At 39.0% G+C, this 18,912-nt stretch overlaps 1 protein-coding gene across 3 annotated transcripts in view; it reads right to left on the bottom strand.

Annotated features, from left to right (window-relative positions):
- The window catches only part of LOC119705668, a 137,234-nt gene that overhangs the window by 32,662 nt on the left and 85,660 nt on the right, over window positions 1-18,912 (bottom strand). The window lies entirely within an intron of this gene.

Raw genomic sequence — 18,912 nt, 5'->3', positions numbered from 1 at the left:
CTTCACAGAGCTCAACTTTGTGCACCTGGCTGGGTCAGCAGGTTCCTGGACTGAAGTGAGTGGAGAGAAAGATCCTCTTGCAGATGCTACTGAGCAGGACCTGAAAGCAGGTTCTCCCAGTTATTTTCTGCAGGAGATCCTTCCTCTATTGGCACCAGGTGGTGCTGGGAGAGACCAGGAGCCTGTTTATGTATGAGAGTAGGGATCTACAACGAAAACAGCTTTTCATTAAAAAAAAAAATAAAATAAGCTTTTTAGTGTACCAGTGCTGCCAGTTTACAAACTAGAAGCACAAGGATCATCAGGAAGCCCCTGTTAGTGATTTAAATCTTGTGACATTGTACCTGGGGGAAAAAAAAGGACACCAAGGTCTGCCTTTGGCCTTTGGAAGACACAAAATCAGTGCAGTGATGTGGAGGCAAAGATGCTGTCACAGGGTCATCACATCACTAGGCAGAACTAAGCTTTGTCACTTTAAAAATTCAAACCTTAAGACATTTTCAGTTACTTATTTCAGGTGCACATGTAAGGAGCAATTAGGGCATTACCTTCACTTTGAGTTTTCTTCTCTGTCTCTCTAAAACATTTAATATTTTCAGAAGATATGAAAGCTTTCCAGAGACAATATGCTTGCTGTAGCCTACCATGTGTAGTATGGAAACCCCAGAAAATAAGACAAAATGTGCTAATTTATAGTTAAAATGATGACATTTTGAATAATCTGTTTTTCTAACAGGAAAAAACTGAAAATAGGGTTCAAAAAGTCTGATATTCTGCATGATCAAACACACAAACTGTATTCACTTTCACCTAACCCCCTAATTATTTTACCTCTAAGAAAAATATCTCTAATTTTCACTGCTTTAAAATCATCAGGATTTAAGTGCCGTAAACAATATAATAAAAAATTATACAGTAGTTATCACACTATAATGTCTGATGATTTTTTACACACAATGAAATATTAAATCACAAAACATTAATGAAAAACTACTAAAAGAGATAGTTTAGCATTTTCACGGCTGAAATTTAGAATTTCCAATAACTGAAGACAACAAGATGTGCAATTGAAAAGAGGAATAATAGAAGACTAAAAAGAGGCTTTAAAACTGCACTGCAGTCAGGTATTCTAACACACAGACTGTGATCTTAGGCAACTGCTCAACAAACCTTGACAAAGGAACAACCTGGTTACTCTGACACAGTGAGAGAGGGAAATAGCAAAAAAAAAAAAATAGTTACACTGTTCAAAATTTGGTTCAATCTCTCTTTGGTCCAGAACAGAATTACATGAAGCAAGATAAGTAGTTAAAAAAAGGCTGCTTGTTGTTTTAAACCCCAATAATTATTTTTAAAGATAGAAAATAATCAGAAATATGAGTTTTAAATCTAGTCTTACTCTCCTGGAGTGGGCATTTTTCATATGACTTAGCAAAAATTAGGTCTACATTTCACCTCCCTTTCTGAATTTTAGCAATTTGATGAATATCAAGACAGTTGTGAAAAAGAAAACATGTAGAACTAAATAACTGTTCAGATATTTACTCATTTTGGTCCCACCTCAAAGAAATTCTTACTCTCATGTTTACAGTTCAGCGCACAAGACCATGAATACCTGCAGTAACCAAAGATGTATGATTACAAAAAACCACAATTCTCACATGAATGTGGTTCTTACTGAGACAGAGACCTGTAAAATTTCTAAACCTGACTGTCGAAGAGCTTACAGATATAAGATATCATGGCATCTTTTATATAAAGCTAAGGAATTCCACTTGTATTGGTAAAGAAATTAAAATTAAGCTGGAAGATTTAAGCAGAAATTAAGCAGAAGATTTAAGATTTTTCAGGTGATCTCCATACAGAGAAAGAAGGGGGTGGGAACAGGAGAGAACATGTGCACTTGCCTCCATGTGTTAAAGATCCAGGAGAGTTCAAGGAAAATCCAGGCAGACTAAGCAGAGGGAGGGTCACCAGAGATTTCTGCTTTGAGTAGTCAAAGTGCAGTGGTGAGTCTGAACTCGTAAGTGAAACCTGTCAGGCAGAGCTTTTGTATTAAGATAAATCTTGAAGGGAGAGCATAATTTACTTCTTGGATAATTTGGGAGAGAATTCTTTCATAGATACCCACCCAAAATAGATAACCATGAGAGGAAAAAGAATTCCCCACCCTTCTCCCACAAACAATAACTCTGTACACAGGGAAATACACCCACACGTGGCACACAAAAAACCCTACACCTCCTTCTCACATGCATTTCCACTCTGTTCAAAGCTACGCTGTTCAAAAGAAGAGTATTTCCTATAAATCCATGTTTAATAGAGAGGATTTAAAGTGAATCTTTCTCAGTTAAGAACCAAAAATACTCAACTTTATGGGCCATCTGGGAATGCTTCCCAAATCCAAATTTAGGGTCCAGTAACAAGTCCTACATACAGCCTTTGTGTGTGAACACTTACTCTTCCTGTGTTGAATTTCCCTGAACTGGAGCCAAAATGACTCTGCACATGAAGGGAGCTGTGTGGGGGATCAGAAGCCTGGCACAGCCAAATGCCAGAGATGGAGGGACCCAGCCTCTCTGCTCCACACCCTGTCCCTGCAGAGCCTCTTCACCTACTCTCATGGGTGCTCATCAAGCCCAAACCTATTAGGGGAGAAGGTGTGTTAAGGGCTTTCTTTAAAAAATATCAAAGCTGAAGCCCTTATGGTTTGAGGATTTGTGGAAAACCAAAATTTGGCTGCTCAAGTAAGGGCTCTTAAAAAGATAAAAAGCAATCAGTGTAGCATTTGCTTCACATCCCAACGCTGTATCAACTGTCAAACACTCCCAGAAACAAAAGTAGGAAATATTTCATTTTTCTGTTTGCATAAGAATAAAGCATCTTTGAATCAAATTTAAATTTTTTTTTACAAAAATCACTAGGAATAATGCCAGAGTAGTTTAATTACAGGGAAAGGTACACAGAATGCTTTTATAGAGCACCAAAATAGTAATGAAAAATTGAGACCTAACCAAATTTTTTCAACTTCCTGAAGAAGAGAGTTGCTCTGAATTCTGAACATATGAAATTGTTTCTCTCTTCAATGCAAGCCCCAAGTGTGTTTAATGGTTTTGCTAAATATGATTGAAAGAAAACCATGCCTGAGGGAAATGGTACTTTGCTGGATATGTATAAGGGTTGAAGCAGCTTGGTCAATGGGTGACCATAGTATATGAATCTAAAACTAATCTCAAAGAGCCTGAGGGCACCCAAAGCTAACCTAGTCAAGTAGTTATTTTTTCATTTGCTCTGAGCTAAATACACTGTCTGTTAAAGACTCCCTGTACACCTCACAGCAAGTGTTTTGTTCTCCTCATATTAAAAAAGAAAAGTTTTAAACAAGATGTTGCATTGTGTGCATAACAGCAAATTGAATATGATTGCATAAAAGAACAAGCAGTCTCTTTGTTGTCACTAAAATGAGAAAGTTCTGAAAATTGCTGAGAAAAAAATTTGCCATGAGACAACTTCAGAGCTTAGATCAACCCCACATCATCTCAGATCCACCCTCAGAACATCTGAGGTGAGCGACCTGTCAGCCTGTGGCTTGTGATTCTCCACATGGAACCCACGGTCCATCCCACCCTGGCTGCTGAGCTGGAACCTCCTGACTCAAACAAGAGAGGTGAGGGAGGGAATTCAGGACCCCTCTTTGGAACTGCATAATGCCACTTCAAAATATCCACCAATCTTTACAAAACTAAAGAGAATTTTGTAAAAATAACCTGTATTACTTCAAACCTTAAAAAAAGTACAGAATTGATTTTTTTTTAGTAAAATATGGTAATGAATAAGTCCGGTTACATTTCTCAATAAAGCTGCACGAGACAGAACAACTGCTCTGTAAACAAGGGCAAGGGATGGGGTGAAAAAATCACTGGAAAATATTAAGTCCCCTGAGCACCACGGGATGTGCAATTTTCATCGTGCTTGGAGACATACTTGTGTGGCCTTGTTGCTTCTATTGATCACACAGGTCTTTCCTAATAGAGTTACAAGGCATTTTCAGTTGCAGACTTGGAAACCTGGGGGAAATGGGATCCAATCATCTGGCTGCTACGTTCCTGTAAGGCCAGCTCTGTCTTGCTGCTACTGCTCTGCTGGGCTTTAAACACAATACCAGCACATCTAGGCTGTGAAGCTGAGAGCAGGGATTGTGCCAGCACGGGATATCAATGTCTGTGAAGCAAGAACCAAGTCTGTGTGGTCATTTACAAAGTTCAATTAATTGTTAATTTTCTTTTTCCCCTCCCCCCCTTTTTTTTTTCCTTTGTTATGAAACAGCATGTCTGATTTCCCACAGGGATGTAAATGTAGAAAGTGGGGATCATTAAGAGGTATTTTATGCCCTTTCTGCACCCCAGTAGGTATAGTAATGAATAAACAAAGAGCACTTTTTAATGTTATGCTGAGGCAGAAGAAATTGGAAATACTCAAATATCAGTGAAAATAAATGTTACTTTAAACAAGAAACCCAAGGCACAGGGAATGTCAGAAAAAAAATAAATCTGTATTTTGGGCTCTTGCATCAAAATAAAGACATTTGTGCTTCACTTATCAGATCTGCAATCAAAGATATTTAGAAAATAAGGGGAAATTTTCACATTGGGAAATTTTCACATTTGAAAATTTTCTACTGAAAATTTTACACAAACAAGCTACCTACTACAATCTATGACTTGGAAACTGAAGCCTGTAATAAAATACAATCATCTTTTCTCATGTAATATTAGTAACGGCAAATTACGATATTGAACTGTTAAAAAAAGAAAGTCTACGTGAAATTCAAGGCAAAATCTACCCAGCCAAGTTGTGGAAAAATTTCAGTTCATATTGACATGACATAAAGTTTATGAAGACAACACCTTCCAGAATCAGGCCCATGGCTGCTCTCCCCAAGCCTTTCACAAGAATGACTCCTGGAGGCCCGGGGAGGCAGCTCAGGACTCCCACAGGAGAGAAGTGTCAGCGTGTCACAAATGTGAGAGTGGGCAAAGGATCTCTGTTAAATGAACAATTATGTTTATAGACTGCCTGATATTAAAAAAACAGCAACAAAACTCAAGATAAATTCTGGCAGAGTTTCCCTGCTTAAGAACAACACATCAATGGCCACAAGGACAAAATACAGGCTCTGAAGAGCAGTAAAGTGATCTGTTCTGCTCCCACCTGCAATGTGCATCTTTCACCACATCAGCATTACAGCTCTGAGTGATACCCTGAAATGCTAAAACACTTCCATGTTTGAGTTCACAGTCAAAATTTCTTTACCTTTACAGTGTAGACTTAAATATTGTATCATGGTCTAGAGGCCCTGCCCAGGAAACAACACAATGCAGGCAAATTTATATAAAGTGCTCTTGATTGCACCACTGTTGCTAAATGATTACACTGGCTTTGGTGAAGTTCACCAAGATGAGAGGAAACAGGGGTTCTGTGCTATACATTCCCTTCTGCAAGGCCTTATGTAAAGAGACTGTACAAGCAAGAGAGTGTGGGGGGGAAAGAAGCAACACTCCAGACTGAAAGAGGATGAAAACACAGCACAAAAGTACATACGAACATTAAACAGCCCAAAGAAGATGATATGGTCCATGAAGACCTGCCCTCATAACCTCAGGAAATACAAATCAATCTGTGTTTCATCATCTGAAACTTGAACTTCTAGCTAGTAGCTGTGTGCTCTTCCCCTGCTTTCTTCAAAACCTCCTCCTTGAGCTGATTTACACTATTTGCTTCTACTGCTGACTTCGGCAGTTTGTTCCAGACTGTATTTCAACTACCCTTTGTGTAAAACTGTTCTGTCTGAATATATCGGAGTCCCTAAATTCTGGTACACATATTGGAGTGGTTACAGGAGTAATTTTAGTGCGGCTGGCAGCTGGCCTAACTCGTGCTCTGATGTCTCCTCCCCTCCCTCAACTGAGCAGTTAATACTGCGCCATCAAAGTCAGGGCTGCTACAGAGACAGTCTGCTCCAGCCAAGTGCCCAGAGGGACAGGGCCTGAACTTGTCACACATTGGCAGGGCACTGTGGCCAGAGCAGCCTTCCTAACCTTTAGAAGGGGACCAAAGCAGTGAAGAGCAAAGAGTAAGCAAATAGAGAGGAGCAGGACTCTATGTCTTACAGTGTTAAGGAATTTGATCCTATTCACAGACCCTTTGTGTGCTTTCCACAAACGTTTCCACGGATAACTGCTGGTTGAAGGCAAACCAAAACAAAGTACTGATGCAAACAAACTGTAAAATAAAGCTGGTTAGAGATATTTGTGAAAACTAAGCTTTATCCTTTGTTTTTACTACATTTTGGATGAAAGAAGGTAGAAAATTTATTGGGATCTCAACTGCAGCTGTATGTTGGCAAGTAGGTTGGCTGGAAAGAAATGGGAGAGTGAATAGTAGTCTCCAGATCTTGAATAAATTGTTCGTTGATCTAAAACAGGAAGTACAGGATTCTTAGTTTTGACTTCTGAGGATCTGCATTTTCTAAAAGATGATTACATGCAAGTGTATTTTAAAATCCACTTTTGTGCATGAACTAAGGTTAGGAAAGAGGCAGATAATCTATCAAGTGTGCCATAACTTTTAAAGGAAGGTGACATATTTTTCCTAGTCTGAACAACTTTCATCAGGAATATTTTTGGAAATTTAGAAAATCTCTTTGATGTCAAAAAACTGTTCTCACATTCTTTTGAAGCAGACAAAAGGTCAATGTTAATTGCAATATGTTGTAAATCATATAGATTACTTTCAAGAAAATATTTAAGGGAGATATCTTATATGTGACATTCATTCTTCAGCAAGCCAGACATGGATGATGTTTAATTTATAAAGATTTAAAAGGATGGAAGTCTCTTGCAAAATACAGAATTTAATGAAATTCTTCTGTTTTGTTACCAATTTACAGATATCATCTCTTCTTATTTATGGAGAGAAGTGTATTAATCATCCCATGCAGAGTTGCAAATTCAGCAGAAACATAAATTATCAGTCCTAAACCTCAAATTCTTTCAAAGGATCTGTAAAACTAAAAGTTTTGAATAGGCTGGCTAGAACAAATGGACAAGAAAAGATAATGCATCTTTTAAAACAAAAACCTGCAGAGATGTTATGCTCAATTACTCTGACAAAAGATTTGGAAACCAACAATATCCCCTGTGGAATACCACTGCTAAACTGGAATGCTAAATCAAAAGCTCAAAGTTAAGCAAGAATAATATAGCATAAGCCACATTAAATGTGTGTCATCCCTAAAGCTTGAACACACTTGGATATTTATTAGATAACTGTTTCTACCTTTGAGGGATGGAGGAAGGCAAGGGGAAGAGTTCGGATGAGCAAAACATTAGTAAAAGTACCACTCTGGATTTCACAAGGAGGAATGGTGGGGCTGGGCAGGCTGCATCCCCCACTGAAAGTCATCTGGTGACCAGCCAGAGAGCTCAAAGCTTGTTTCAGCATCCAAACAAAGGTTCAGAACACAGTCCTTGCTTATCTTCAGAGACAACAAAAAGCCCTACTAGAACTTGAGGCAGAGAGCAGTTGCTTGGAAGGGTTTTGGAGCAGGGAGCAACAACAGCTGTGGTGGCCAACAATCAACCACTGGGTGCAGCCAAGGACTTGCACCGAGCCACTGGGAAAAGGTGCTGCAGGAAGCCCAGCACTGCCATGTTGCAGTGGCATATGGAAAACACGCTTGTTTCATTTCCAGGGAATGCTTTCAGCCAAGCCACACAGGCAAGCAAAGCTTGTGTCTGCCCAGAGAAACGGGGGCACACCCAGCCACCTCCTGTGGCAGCAGGGCAGGGCACAGCGGGGAGAGAGGCTCTGCAGGCAGCTCCTGCTCCCAGCACCCCTGCATTGCTGTGCACCTTTGGGGAGATGAGCACTCAGGATGCATCCATCCCAACACTGAGTCAGGAGGAATGGAATGTGGGCTCTTTCTGAGGGCCAGGAACGACGTTGCCAAAAACGCGCTAAGAATACAAGTCCAATTTAGGCCAGTCAGTTCTTATTATCTTCACTGACGTGGCAACTCCATGATTTTGGCTGCACAGAAAAAAAGGGATCATCTTTCTGGACTACAGGCCTGATGTGCAGAGCTGCTGCACACACAGCTGGGGCAGGCAGGGGTCTGGAAGGGCCTTGGAACACAGCAGGTGGGTATTGGGAATCTTGAGTTCCTGTACTAGGACATAAGTGATAGGATTACAGACCAGTAAAAAACCTAGAAAAATTTAGGTCAATTATGGAATAATTTTAGTCTACCCATTCTGAATGTTACCCCTGAATATCCAAGGTCTGTGTCCTAGGAAACAGGGGTGCTGCAGGATCAGTTCTGCTACACTCCTTGTTCTCCAGACAGATATGCCAGTCAGCAGGGGACCATTATTCCTGTGGAAAAGGATGAATTTGTTGATTGATGTTAAAAGCTGATGGGGAAGTTGAAAGGACAACAGACAAGAAGAAATACAGAGCACACAACTGTGGTTTTAAAGTTAATGGGTTTTTCCCATCAGGTAATGCTGCATATGAAATAATAATGGTGCTAACTAAAACATTAGTTACTACTTGATGATGACACTTTACATCTTTCTGTAAACCCTTTTATTGACACTAGCAGAATCTCCTGTGAATAAGGGAGAATAATGTCCTACATCAATATCTGGCATATGTAATGTGTTTATATAATCCAGCCCTCTTCACGGAATTAATTTGATCTGTCTGGTTTGGAGCATGTACTGCTGGTTACCCACGTTCCCTGTGTGCTTTTATTTCTTGAAAGTGCAGCTTGCTCTGTTTTTCTGGCATCCTGGCTGCCTATTGAATGGGGGTAAGAGCACAGACTGAATGGCAATCTACTGACAATCACTGTTGCCAAACCAGAGCTGTGTTCGTGTGGGATGCAAACAGCCACTCATCCTTCAATTTCTGAACACCAAAATGACAGGTAGCTCTTAGAGAAGTTTCACTTCTAAATTATTAAGTAAAAGAGAAAGAAAGAGAGAGAGAAAAAAAAAAAAACACTAAGAAATTAGAGACACTTACTGAATTACTCCAGTGAACAATATTGATTGACAAATCCAGTCCTAAAAATCAGAATTAAAATTAACTGCACTTACCACATCAGTCAGTCACATCACAAAGTTTGAAAGTCTGGCATGAAGGATGAACAAATGCTGTGAAATAAAACCCAAATGCAATTACACTATAAAAAATATTTGCCAGTTATATTTTATACAGGAGTAACACATCCTCACAAGTTTGAAAACTTTGCATTACCAAGCGGGAGTGAGTAATTGCTTATCTTGAAACTTTTTCAAAAAGTTCTAATGCAAGGGGTTTAGCTATCAATCAAAATCAAATTAAAAGAGTTCACGGCAAATGAATCAAACCAATACAATTTTATTTTTCTGATGAGATTTATTTACATAGTGAGATTAAAAATGTCTCAGATTTATGCACCCTCTAGGAACATGAATTTCCCAGATTTGAAACCTTTAATGCAATAACCTTTACCCTGCTTTGAGATAAGCCTGTGTCAGCATTTATAAAGTAAGGTCTTTCTAGCTGTTTGGTCCAGTATAATAAACCACTTCCTCCTCCTGTGTTAAATGCTAACTTTTATTCCTTTAAGGCCCCTTCCCTTTTGGGAAGTATTTCCATTCTATTTTCCTCCTCTACCTCCAGATCTAGAGAAATTCCAGGAAACTTTCCCAAGAGACTCCTCTAAGAAAAACAAGAATATATCTCTAGAAACACTTGGAGGACTAAAAGGCCTGTATGTCATAAAATCAGTGGTAGCACTGCCCAGGATTACCCTGGAGACTCAAAAGATCCCCAGCTTGACTTTGCTGCTGGACCATGGGGTGCATGCTTTCGAGGAACAGTGCTGTACCACAGGACAAAATCGCGATGCTCATACGCATGCTCATGAAGGAACAAATGCACAGAGAAGCACATTTTCTTTGCTGGTTTCTGTCATCAAGACCATCTTCATGGATTTAATTACTGGACATACCAAAATATCAATCCTAAATAGCCATCTCGTTTACTGCCTACCTTTCAATTAATTTCTTTTTTTTCCAGACTTTGGCCCAAAAATGTTGTCAGTTTTCCCTTAAAACAACCATTGAAGTTTTATTTCTTTCCAGCTTTCAAAGACTGTTATTTGTTGCTCTTTCTTCTTCTTTTTATAGAGCACATTATGGATGAGACACAAAGAGACCAAATACAGCTAGGTTAGAGTACTACATAAAAGGCTTATGATATTTTCCACAAATTTTTAAAATTGTACAGTTACCCAGGACTGGGAAGCTGCTGAGCTGTGCTCAGTGTTCTTCTACAAATAAAATGGGTGTCCAAGACACAGAAAAAGCACGTTATTCTTCATGGTGCATCTTAAGCACTATGGCAGTTTCCCTGTGAAAACCTGAGAGGAGGAATTATTGTCAGGGCAGTGAAGGGACATGCTCAGTTAGTTAACAAACAAGGCACACTTTCTTCGTTAGGCCATGCCACACATGGATACCTGCTTCCTGCATCTCCATAATCACAGTGACAAGGAGCAGGACTTCTTCTGCTTGCTATGAGGCTTTCTGGATCACTGGAGATGATTTTCAGAGCCTTGCTGCATAGATTCTGCCAATTTGTGTTCAGGCTCTTCTACAGGCTGGAACAAGCAGCTGAACAAGCACCTGGCATAGGAGATGAGTCCGAATGCCCAGGCTGCACAGCACCCATGGAAAGTGCAAATAATAACCAGAGTCTGAGTGCCCAGGCTGCATATCACCCATGGCAAAGCGCAAATAATCACTATCCAAATTCCCCAGAATTTACCATTGTGCTAAAGAAGCAAATCGAGTAACCAACAAGTAACCAAGCTGACCTAATGGTGGCCAGGAAAGAGCTGTGCTTGTTAAAGACTTGTCACAGGTTTATTCTTTGATCCTTTGTTTAATCTTGCTCATCCCATTTTGTTTTCTCTCATGCAAATCAAAGTTCTTGTGACATGCAAAAAAAAAAGAGAGAAGCTGTGTAAGACAGGGGCTGATTACAGCCTCAGGCAGCATGCAGCTGCCCAGGTAGGATATGGCATTTGGGCCATGTCCTGTTCCCACTGACCCTTTTCAGCCAGAGCAATGGGAATACCAGGGACAACCAGCAGCAGCACAGGCTCTCAGGTGCTGTTTTCCCCTGCATTTCCAATGTCATGGCCCAGGGCTCCTTCAGAACTGATGAGCTGTGCACAAATGTCACACGTGCCACATATGCCGCGCAAATCTGCTGCTCTTGGGTGGGGACAGCACAGCTCCACCAGATCAGGACTCTGCATCCAAGGATGAACAGAAGACTGGTGTTTCCAGTATATCCTGGATTTTGAAAGTGCTCGTGAGTTTTCCTAGGCACACTTTACAGGAATTTTAGGGGAGCCTGTGTATGAAACAATAGATCTGATGAAGGCACAAGCTCTTCTGCCACAGGTGAGGGAAGACAGGGTGTGGCAATACCTGAGATCAAAAAAACATAAACAGCCTACTTGGCAGTAAAGGTTGACCACTACAGTCCAAATAATTCAGTTGAAAATGCTGCAAATCTACTCCTGCAGCATACGATATCATCATGAGTGTGTCTATTCTAACCCACTGATGACCTCAGGGAGTTTCCAAGAATATTACTTCTATTTTCTGTCCTTTCGTCCCTAATGTATACAGGCAGACTTAGCTCTGTCTGCAACAAGAGAAGCCATTATGTCTTAAGAAAAAAAAATGACCACTCCCATTATCTGAATGCCAAATTTCATATATTTAGTTTACCAATATTCCACACCAGCCTTTCAGATCGGTGAAGTGAGATGGGCTCAGATCTCTAAAATGACCAGGATAGAAGCAACATTTTTGTCAACTGCAACATGAAACCATAGCAAGAAAAACACAGCTGACATGCTAAAATATGAAAAACTGCCATTATATTTAAGGTGTTTCTAAGAAAGACTATTACATTTATTCTTGTGAATAAATTCACAGATTTACTATACATCAGACATTAGGCTTTATTTTTCTGTGTAAAATAAATATAGCAGGAGTATAAGATTATGACTTCACTATTATTTTGTGAAACCATTTAATTTAAACAGAGATGCCTATTCACCTGATACCATAAAACCGAAAACAGAACCATCAAATTATTGTACAGCACAAGCACATTGTACATGAAGACAACATAGGTAGACTTTCATGTGAAACTGCTGGGTTTTATCACTGTTTAATGATTTGTTGCACTATTTATAGGATAAACAATAAATCTAACATGATTCATCATATTAGCCAATAAATCATGAGACAAATCATTAGGCAGAGTGATAAAATCAAGTGTTTTAGAAATAAGTTAATCTATGATGCCAATGCCTAATCTAAATAGTTGCTTAAAAACCCTATTTACTAATCATTTTTACATAAAGAAAGACTGATGATTATGTAGATTAAATGTGTACTTATTCCTATAATCACATGTTCTGTGCTGGTCTGTTTAGAAAGGGAAAAAAAAAGATTAAAAACATCCACTGAAAAGAAAAGTAGCATCATTTTGATTGTATTTTTAGATTTATGAAGGGCTCTCTGCATCACTTTTGAGTCTGCCTTCAATTTTGGAGAAGAAATGGTTAATTAAAGCATGCTGCAAGGTTGCTGGACAGATATTATCTTCAGCTCTGAATTCCATAATATCCTAATTAACAATTTCATTAAGATGTGATGGCTGGTTCTAATGCTTCTTCATTCTTCAGCCTGAATATAACCCTGTAGACTTTCTCATTTGTGACAACTGTGTTTATAGCTTCTCTACCCATGGAGCTTCGTGGCACTTTGAATTATGCTCAAGAGTATATGGGCATCACGTCACATTTGTGTGCCTGATATCATACATGACTCGCTGCGCTCCAGCCAGGGTCCTTAATGTACATTCTACAGATGGACTACCCTCTGAATGCTTAGCCAGATATTAAGTTAAATCTTTTTGGAGTCAAGCTTGTTTCACATCAGTTATACAAACATATTGGTTCCTTTAAAAGGACAAATGCACAGAGAATAAGACAGGGAATCTAGGTCGGAAATCCAGGAAAATCATTTTAAATTTCAGTTTAGCCTTTAAATTTGAAAATCTCTTCTTTGGGAATTATTGTTATCTGTGGAGGGCTTTTTTTCATTTACTTAATCCCAAAGAGAAGTAGCTGAGCAATATTTATGAAGAAGTAGATAAGCAGTATAGTTGGCTTAACATAAAAGAAACAAACAGCAAGGCAACCTCCTTTCCTCTCACTTTCTATTTTGTATTAAAATGCAACAAATCTGAAAATATAGTGACAAACCGACATGATATTTTGTAGTTCAGGATTTTGCCTAAAAAAATTGAATAAATTTTTAAAAAGTTAACATTTGCTTGCCACTGCTGACTATCTAGTTATCACATTGGGACTATGTCATACCTACTGTACCTTCTCAATAAGGCTATCCTGAGAGCAAGGTATTTTCCTCTAACTGAAAGAATATGTCTGAGTAGAAAAAAACCAAACATCTGTAGTTAGAGCTGTGACCGACTGTTTACTTGTCACACGGAGTCGAGGAACAAACCCCTCCAGCTCACCAAGTACACTGGGGAAGGGAAAGGAAGGGAAAGGAAGGGAAGAGGGGGGCAGGCCTGGCCCTGGGAGAGGGGGGCTGTGTCACAGAGGCTGAAGGGAGCAGAGGGGATACTGTTGGATTTGTTGTTTTCTCACTTTTTATCTCAATCCACACAACATGTTTTGTAGAAATGTCTGAGACAGGACTGGAGAAGTGAGAGCAATTTGATGCTTTGTGCAGCATAGGCAGGGATGCTTTGTTTGTATCTTTGTTTGGTTTATAATGTGCAGACACTCCATACATATATAAAATGTAATAACCAGGAGCACGCCAGAATCATATGCCTGCAGTCCCTTGTTATTCTTTTAGAACCTGCTTATCTTTGGTTTCACTTTTTCCTGATGACATTTAAGGTCAGATTTTTAAAGGCACTTAGATGCCTCGTTTTATTGAAATCAATGGAAGCTAGGTGCTTAAACACCTTTGAAGAACTAGCCCTTTAATGTTTATTAACAATGCCTCGGATGAGGGTACATCCCAGAAAACATAATAATTGCCTTTCTTTATTAACTGTGGTGTGTCAAGATAAGATAGAATCAAGTCCTCAGACTCATCTCCTCTCAATGATTTCCTAAATGAGATCAGTTCCCACTTACATCCTGAATGACCAAGGGTGACTAAATCAGAGCAATGAAGTATGCTTACGTCCTTGAAACTCAAATCATCTTGCAGACACTTCTCCCAGTGTTGCTGATTCACATATTATCAAGTCTTAAAATGTTTGTTGTTTTTCTCCAACACTCAGCTGTTACCATTTTAACTTCAAGATAATATCTCCCTTTTCTCTTTAGGTCAAAATGAAACTTATTTTCCCTTGGGAGCTTAAATTCTCACATGTGAACAATGGGACTAAAGATAAAACAGACTTATTTCTTTGTATTTTTGTCCTCATAATTTTAGTCTGGTAGACTCACATATCCATTGTTCATCAATGGAAGGCACAAAGCAGAGAGATCTCCAAGTCAGCCACAAAGATACCTCACATGTTTGGATAGGAAAGTTAAAAAGTCAGGAAGAAATAATTTCTAAGAGAGGCTTTTGGATGACTGGTAAGGGAGAAGAAGGGAAGAGAAAGGGAGGGACTCTTTTCCTGACAGATCTTCTTCTTTTCAGCCACTAGAATGAGCTATGGATGAAGCCCTGAGCTGAACCTCCTAAGGCTCAAGCAAGGACATTCCAGCCTTTTCCCTTGTTCCTCTAAAGGCAGATTTCCATTAGAGCTCGTTTCTACCTTCTTATGGGCACCCCTGGAGACCATTCCTGGTGGGAAACTTCCTCCATTTTTATCTCCTACAAGCACAGCAGTCACATAGTACCTCTAGAAAATGTCTCCTGAGGGTTAGGTACCTTGTGTACCAACCAAAAGGTACCCAAGCTTTCATGAGGCAGTCACACCTATGCCTTTAAGGTCATTCAAATCTATTTTTGGTGCTGTGATTCTCTTTTTCACTGCTGTCTCTTTCTTTTACTCTTCCTGTTTAATCCCCCCATAGTGAGAGACCAGCTGATCAGCGCCCTGGGCAGTGAGCAGGGTATGTTAGTGCACCATGGGATGTATTGAAAGCATCTGCCAGAATGGTGAAAGGCTTGAGTTCAGGCTCCACTGCAAGAGACCCTCCCAACTTCTCACACTATTTCCCTCTAATCACCAAAACAACAATGAAAAAAACCAAAGCAACACATACACATTTCAGGAGTTCTTTATGTTTGTTGTTCACCTAATTTTCTTTTCTCTTTGTCAATCATCAGGCAATTTCTTGGAAGTCTTAGCCTGCACCTGAGATACCTGAAACATTATTTTTTAATCTATCCAGAACTGCCAGGAAGAAGACTGGCTTTCTGTTGTGTTTCTGCAGTTGCCTGCTGGCCACACCACCTCTCCAGGGTAACTGCTTCTAAAGCCTGCTAAATCAATGTTAACACTCTGCTGTTTAATAACAGCATAAAGCACAGCCCTTGCATGGATTTAATTAGAGCCATGCAATCGACACAGGGTGCACAGAACAGTGCTGCACTGAAAGAAAGCCACTCATTAGCTCAATAAATTCAAGACTGACTGGACAGGCGCTTCTTAAAAATTAAATTTTTGAGGTATTATGATCAGCGCAACTAACCCAACAGTCATTCACGGATAAAATTGTAATATTTCAAGTACCTCCCCTACCTACAACATCTGTTGATGTCAATAGACACCCTGTGTCCATTTATATGCAGGGCCAGGGCTGTTTCATACATCAGCACTGATATGCTTTTTCCTATCACTAGTCAACCCAGATGTTTTCAAAGTGATAATCAGGTCATGTGCGAACTGCATGGCTAAAAAACTGAGTAGTGAAACTGCATTCCTGTAAGTTCTTTGTATATCTGGATTTTAGAGTCAGGGTTTAAGAGGTTCCTGTCTAAGACATCCAAAATTATTTCTAAAGTAGTAATGCAAAAGCAATTTACAGTGAATTACTTTTTAAAACATATTTTAAACAGGAACACATCACCATATTTTCTGTGGGCTTGGAAGCTTATGTTAAGTTTCCAAATAAGTCAATTCTATAAAGATAACATCTTTTCTTTAAAAAAAAAAAAAAAGTGTTGCAAGCTAATACTGCACATAACAAATAAGCTTTAATTAAAATTTAAATTGAAATCTGTATTGGCTAATCACTCCTGAACAGGAAATATTTTAAGACAACATTTTCAAAAGCTCTCTGGTCAAATGTTTTGGTGCTCAGTACCTATAATTAGGGTAAAAATGTCAAATTTTTCTGTTCACCAAAGTCTAAGTGAGATTTACTAAAGTGCTTGATGTCCATCTGTTCCTACTGTGACATTTACAGCTGAATTGCTACACAAGCTCAGCACCCAAAGTGCTGAAGTCCTCTGGGAATCTGGATGTATTTTGACAAGCAGCATCTGAGCCCAGGTAGGATCTCTGCTGGTTTAAAATCTAGTTCCAGCTGCAGAGGCTGGGCTATGCTGCAAATCTGTCCTGTAACCATTAGCATCACAGTGCCACGTGCCTTTTCGTTCACACAGCTTTTCTGAGGGATGCTGGAGGGCACGTAAAACTCGCATCAGTATAAAAAAATGCATTTTTTTTCCTACACAACTAATTTCGTGTTTACCTAGTTACATATGCAAGTGTCCTACACACAGAGACACTCAAATCACTTAGGCCACACGTGAAAGTCAGTTCCAGATGAGGAATGAGTGAAACCCCACTGAGAGATCAGTGTCCAGTCAGATTTGCTGACCCATGAGCCTGTTCATTACCAATGGAGGTAAATAGCTCTAAGATTATTAACAGTGAGACCTCAGGCAGTCATAAAGCTCTGCCTAAGGTGATTTGAGATATCACCCTATACTTTTAACTCATTATAAATAAATCAATAAAAGCCAAAGTAAGCAAATTGAATACGTATCATATTTAAATCTAATTATAGGTTAGTTTTGTACAGATCTCTAGTAGTCTTCAGTAGGAATAATTTCATCTTCCAGTCATATCTCCCTGCACATACCAACACTACATACTACTGCAGGCACGCAGCTGACTTCCAAAATGGTCTCTCAGAGAAAATGACTCTTTTTATTGTGTTTTTATAGTATTTTGATTCATATTTTATAATAAAGTAACTTTTAAGGTTCCCCAAATGCAACATTGTTTCTATGTTTTCCTAAGAACAAAAAAAAAAAAAGTGTATGGTCTTTAAAAAAAATGAATATCTTTTAGTAAACCAACATTTATATTTTCTATTGAAAATGTGCTCCTGCAATAAAGTGGTTTATGTTAATATATTAAAAAAAAAAGCTGTCAAAACCTGCATGAGTTGTTTAAGCACTAGAAATGAAAACCAGCAACAATGAAGATGTGCTGACTTCATATTTGGCCACGTGCCACAACTCTAAAGAGGAGTCCATCTAGAACATGCACTGCATTACCCTGTTGAGCGAGCTATTGGCGCTTTTTTCCCCCCTAAAGTAAAACATTTTTGACAAGCAACTCATCTATAGCCATTTCACACAGCTTTTCTTTCATTTGCATGCTCATTAGAAAAATGAGATTATATAAAAGCGAGCGTGGAAGTGCTCACCACGGAGTGCAAACAGGGAACCCCGCATCCGAGGTGATAATCCAAACCGAGCTGACAGCAGATAGGATGCGAGATCCATGATTGGCAATTTAAGCAACACCAAGTGAAATGTGAGCAGCAACATCACATCACAAATCATTGAAACAAAGGGACTCAACCTTTTTCAGGTTAACTTAATAGGGGCTGGACAAAACAAGAATGGACACTTTATAGGAAAAGAAATAAAAGGAGAATGTTTCTAAACACTCTAACCATTCTGGGAATAATATTGGGAGAAAATAATGCTTTTAGCTATGACTCTATTGAAGAAACAATACATTGTGGCTCATCCCAATGCTTTGATTTTATTGTTAGAAAATCTCCAGGTTTACAAGAACATGATGCCAAGTTTTAAACATATTGTAATAGAGTCAATTTTCAACCCAGTTCCAGAGAGCCACAAACACAGAAGTCATTAACCAATAATGGGCTTTGTCTGCATGCTGATATTTTATTTATTTATCGCACCTTATTTTGCAAAACATTCCTCTGTCACTAAAAAGCACAGAAATAGGCAATGCAAAGAGTTGTTCTATCAGACATCATACGCTTGGATGAAGTTTCTAAAATAAGAAAGTAGCTGCATCATTTTTGTTAGCTGCTGATGTAAGCTTTTTCAAAATATTTTGAAATCTGGGAAAAATGAAAATAAAATATACCAGATAATATAGTGACTGTAAGAACCTGGCTCAGATTAGCCTTAGATTCTGCTGTTCTTAAGAAGAGCTCTTGCACAACTTCAATGATAAGAAAAATGAATGGGTTCCAGAAGTTTTTAAAGGCACCACAGAAGAGGCAGCACCAAATAATTATAAAAAAATAGCATTTTGCTTTCTAGAAAATCACATTCTAACTCAATGTTTTTCCCATACCTTATACATGCCTCCACAAAAGGCAAAGCCTAATTAATGAAAAAGTGCAGGTGCAGTAATCAAGCTCTGTTCTTCTGGATGAGTTTGCTTCCTTTATTGGGTCAGTTTTGGAGCTCGTTATAAATCAAGAGTCTCTGCCTAGAATTGCAGGCACTCCTGTATAAATACTGATAAAATATAAATAGATACTTTTTC

The sequence above is a fragment of the Motacilla alba genome, chromosome 11 (assembly GCF_015832195.1).
Source record: "Motacilla alba alba isolate MOTALB_02 chromosome 11, Motacilla_alba_V1.0_pri, whole genome shotgun sequence".
In the NCBI taxonomy this organism is placed as follows: domain Eukaryota; kingdom Metazoa; phylum Chordata; class Aves; order Passeriformes; family Motacillidae; genus Motacilla; species Motacilla alba.
Note: the sequence above shows the minus strand (reverse complement) of the source record. Positions and strands in the feature narration are given on the sequence as shown.